The 4,863-nt window shown below is 57.3% G+C and overlaps 1 long non-coding RNA gene across 1 annotated transcript in view; it reads left to right on the forward strand.

Moving 5' to 3' along the window:
- Window positions 1–638: 638 nt before the first annotated feature.
- Window positions 639–4,863, forward strand: part of LOC147997172 (uncharacterized) — an 18,376-nt gene continuing 14,151 nt past the window's right edge. Inside the window, exon 1 of the long non-coding RNA XR_015648133.1 lies at window positions 639–903. This is a non-coding gene — a long non-coding RNA (uncharacterized LOC147997172). The remainder of the gene's footprint in view (window positions 904–4,863) is intronic.

Here is a 4,863-nt window from a genome sequence, read left to right on the forward strand (position 1 = left end):
CTGTCCTAAAGAAGGAGTTCCCCTGCCACAACTAAATACGTGCATAGAAAAAAAATATATAATTATTAACTTGGGATGAAACTAATGTAACAAGCAAGCAAACAAACGCACAAGCAAACAAAGTAGGGATGGTGGTGCTGGGTGCCTGGTATATGGGAGATGGGAGACCTGTGGTCTAGAGCGTCCAGAGCTCTGGCCTCCATACTCTGGACTGCATTCTCTCTAGCAATCTTCCCAAAGTGGCTGTATTTAACCATGTTTTTATTTTTTAAATTGGCTCTCTCTCTCTCTCTCTCTCTCTCTCTCTCTCTCTCTCTCTTCTCCCTCCCTCCCTCCCTCCCTCCCTCCCTCCCTCCCTCCCCCCACCACACACACAGAGGCACGTGTGAACAAGGGAATGCAAATGCACAAAATAAGTATGTTTTGATCAGAGTGAAAACAAATCACGGGAATTTTAACCATTCCACCATCATTCCACCATTCTTTTAATTTACTCTCTGTGTTTAGTCTTCCAAAGAGGGTGGCAGGTGTGTGGTTTGGTGAGTGCCGGCTGGCGGTGGCAGCGAGGAACAGAGAACAACAACAACCCCCCCTCCCCCCCATCGGGATCGGTGGAGGGTTTTAAAAATGAGTGAGCCATTTAAAAATGGTGTGGAACTGAGGTCGCCGCCACCCTCCCCTCACGACGGAGTTTGGACGCTCCCTTTTCCTAACTGTGCCTGTTCCTTGCTAATTGTTAACCGATTCGAGAGTGCATGTCCTTTCACTTAGAGGTGGCCTGTTTTCACCGCTCCGTCCTACTTTCCTTTTCTGGGTGCCTGAGGGGGTTGGCCCCGAGTCCATCCCGCGTTCACTGTGTTCCGGCGGGACAACCGGGACCGTTTGTGCCATTCGGGAGAAGTGGTGGGTACCTGCCCCGTTGTGCGTGGGTGAGTGTCCCCCTGAGCTAGGGAGGTCACTCCGGAGAGACGGAATGAGTGTGTGTGGCGGCGGCGGCGCGTGACAGTCTGTATTGGTTTGCTTGATCGAGATCGCTGTCGGGCGACACCTAGTGGCGACAAGTTTCCGCAACGCTCCTGTCCCCCGGTTGGTGACAAAGGACGGGGAAGTGCCTGTGGTGAGCCGGCCAGGGTGAGAGGGTGACAGGCAAGCAGGCGGGTGCGCGACGGAGACGCCGTCCTGTCTGGGGACCATCTCTAGCTAGGAGGTTGTACCTGGAGAACTTCAGGGGAGGAGGGTGGCTGTACGACCTATTGGGACACAAGGAGGGGTTGGTGGCAGCTGGATGAGGTCGACCAGAAGGCTTGGGCCCCGTCCCGGATTTTTTTTTTTTTTTCCAATTTTTTTTTTTTTAATTTTTTATTTTATTTTATTTTTTTTTTATTTCTTCCCTCCTCTCCGGTCCCAGCCAGCGGGACCATAGACACTTTTGAGGCCGAGAGGGTGCTGTGTCCCCGGCCTCCGAGCCGAGGTGGCCCGGCTAGGGGGCGCCACGGAGTTTTTTTTTTTTTTTTCTTTTCCAGGAGTCCCTTCGGTCCCAGCCAGCGGGACCATAGACACTTTTGAGGCCGAGAGGGTGCTGTGTCCCCGGCCTCCGAGCCGAGGTGGCCCGGCTAGGTGGCGCCACGGATTTTTTTTTTTTCTTTTCCAGGAGTCCCTTCGGTCCCTGATAGCGGGAGCCTGGACCTCTGAGGCCGAGAGGGTGCTGTGTCCCCGGCCTCCGAGCCGAGGTGGCCCGGCTAGGGGGCGCCACGGAGTTTTTTTTTTCTTTTCCAGGAGTCCCTTCGGTCCCTGATAGCGGGAGCCTGGACCTCTGAGGCCGAGAGGGTGCTGTGTCCCCGGCCTCCGAGCCGAGGTGGCCCGGCTAGGGGGCGCCACGGAGTTTTTTTTTTTTTTTTTCTTTTCCAGGAGTCCCTTCGGTCCCTGATAGCGGGAGCCTGGACCTCTGAGGCCGAGAGGGTGCTGTGTCCCCGGCCTCCGAGCCGAGGTGGCCCGGCTAGGGGGCGCCACGGAGTTTTTTTTTTTTTTCTTTTCCAGGAGTCCCTTCGGTCCCTGATAGCGGGAGCCTGGACCTCTGAGGCCGAGAGGGTGCTGTGTCCCCGGCCTCCGAGCCGAGGTGGCCCGGCTAGGGGGCGCCACGGAGTTTTTTTTTTCTTTTCCAGGAGTCCCTTCGGTCCCTGATAGCGGGAGCCTGGACCTCTGAGGCCGAGAGGGTGCTGTGTCCCCGGCCTCCGAGCCGAGGTGGCCCGGCTAGGGGGCGCCACGGAGTTTTTTTTTTTTTTTTTTTTCTTTTCCAGGAGTCCCTTCGGTCCCTGATAGCGGGAGCCTGGACCTCTGAGGCCGAGGGGGTGCTGTGTCCCCGGCCTCCGAGCCGAGGTGGCCCGGCTAGGGGGCGCCACGGAGTTTTTTTTTTTTTTTCTTTTCCAGGAGTCCCTTCGGTCCCAGCCAGCGGGACCATAGACACTTTTGAGGCCGAGAGGGTGCTGTGTCCCCGGCCTCCGAGCCGAGGTGGCCCGGCTAGGTGGCGCCACGGATTTTTTTTTTTCTTTTCCAGGAGTCCCTTCGGTCCCTGATAGCGGGAGCCTGGACCTCTGAGGCCGAGAGGGTGCTGTGTCCCCGGCCTCCGAGCCGAGGTGTCCCGGCTAGGGGGCGCCTCCGAGACTTTATTTTTTCCAGGATCCTCCCCGGTCCCTGCCAGCGGGAGCATGGACTTCTGAGGCCGAGGGGAAGCTGTGTTCCAGGCTATCTACCATGGCCTCCTCGGTCTGTGAGCACTCAGGGTTCTAAGGTCGACCAGTTGTTCCTTTGCGGTCCGGTTCTCTTTCTACATGGGGACCTCTTGGGGACACGTCACCGAACATGACTTCCAGACGTTCCGTGTGGCCTGTCATGTTTATCCCTGTGTCTTTTACACTTTTCATCTTTGCTATCTGTCCTTATTGTACCTGGAGATATATGCTGACACGCTGTCCTTTTGACTCTTTTTGTCATTAAAGGACGTTGGAAGAGGCTTGCACCAAGGCTGTTTGCTTGTCCAGCCCTAGCTCTTTTCTTCTGCGCATGGGCCTCTTCGATGCTCGAAGCTTAGCGTCCCCCCATGAGTACGCGCTTCCTGCTTTCCCGTGCTTGCTTGCCTGTGCTCTGTGTGGCAGCTTTATGACAACCGTCCCGCGTGTCAGGCGTTCCCGATTTCCCCGTGGTGGTTGTCGTCCGTTACCGGTAGGAGTCGTTGGTGCCGAGTGCGACTGGAAGGGTTTTCCCGTTTGGTGCTAGTGACCCCCTGGCGTGCTCCTCTGCGGCCGACCGGTTTTTTTATTTGTTTTTTTTTTTTTGTTTTTTGTTTTTTTTTTTTTTTTTGTTTTTTGGAAGGAGTTCCCGAACCTCCGCTGCTTGGTGGTGTGTCCCTTTCTTTCCTGCTGTGTGCCTCCCGAGTTGCACCTTTTCTCCTTCGAAGGGGATTTTATTTTTTTATTTTTATTTTTTATTTTTTATTTTTTTTTTTTGAAGGAGTTCCCGAACCTCCGCTGCCCGTTGAGTCCCGTTCTTCCACGCCACGTGCCTCCCGAGTGCAACGCTTCCTTTTTTTTCTCGCCCTCGAGAAGGGTAAATTTTTTTTTTTTGTGTGTGTGGCAGTGTTAGCGACTTCTTCCCGTGCTCTCTCTCGCTCTTCTCGCTCGTATTCCCGTCCAGTGCGTTGTTAGAAAGCTCTCACGCCCGTTGTTCCCGATGCATGGCGTGTCTCGCTCCCGTTGGATCGATGTGGTGCTGCCGCGTTCTCTTCGGGCCGGGGCCTAAGCCGCGCCAGGCGAGGGACGGACATTCATGGCGAATGGTCATTCAGCGCGAATGGCGACCGCTCTTCTCGTTCTGCCAGCGGGCCCCTCGTCTCTCCTCCCCATTCCTTTGCAGGGTGGTGTGTGGAAGTCAGGGGTGCGGCTGTCCGGCACGAGCGCTGACCCGCGCACACTTGTTGCTGTGGTTCGCGGTGTCCCTGTGGACGTGTCGGGGGCGCTTGCCCCCACGCCGTTCACTGCTTCGCGGCCCTCTTCCCCCGTGCCGGGGGAAGGTGGTAGACCCGCTGCGGTGCATACCCTTCCCGAATGGTGTGTGCACGCGCCCTGCTTTGTGTGAGCCTTGCGGTGCTCCTGGAGCGTTCCGGGCTTTGACCACCAAGGTGCCCGCTTCTGAGTTGGCGGTGGCGCTTCCCGCTCCCCGGCGTGCCTCCTGTGCTCCATGGTGCTTGTGCCTTTACGCTTTCCCTTGTCCTAGTTGCCGGCTTTCTGCACGGTGACAGAAAGGGGGGGGGTCGAGGAGTTGAGTGTGCGGTTAAAAGGCTCCTTCCGTTGGGTGAGCGCCCACCCCGTGCCTATGTTTTTGGTGCCTTCACCCGCGGGCCCTGCGCGGTTAGGGTGGTGCTGAGCGATCGCGGCTGGCCCTTTTTAAAGACCGGACTCCCTCAAGTCAAGGCTCCTCCTTTGTGTGCGCCTTGAAGAGGCCTGGCTCTCGGCGGGGACCTGTCGCAGGTCCCCCCGGTCCGCGAATGCTCAAGAAGACCCCGGAGAAAGAGACCTTTGCCGATACCGCAGACCCCCCACCAGCTGGCGCGTGGTCCTTCCCGTTCTGTCCCGCGCCTGTTGCTCGTTTCCCGTTGCGTGCACGGAGCCCTTGGCTGCTCGTCGGTGTTGGGTTCGTCCCGCCCTCAGTGAGGAATTTGCCTTCTCTAGCTATCTTCGGAAAGGGCTTTACGATCTCCGAGGGGCTTCTCCCGGATGGTCCCCTCGGCTGCCCGCCCTGACCTCAGCCTTCTGCGCGCAGCGTTTGCTCTCTCGCCTACCGCGACCCGCGCCTCCCCGCTCCGAGTAC

The sequence above is a fragment of the Rattus norvegicus genome, unplaced genomic scaffold (assembly GCF_021556685.1).
Source record: "Rattus norvegicus strain SHRSP/BbbUtx unplaced genomic scaffold, alternate assembly SHRSP_T2T unassigned-0000238, whole genome shotgun sequence".
Lineage (NCBI taxonomy): Eukaryota > Metazoa > Chordata > Mammalia > Rodentia > Muridae > Rattus > Rattus norvegicus.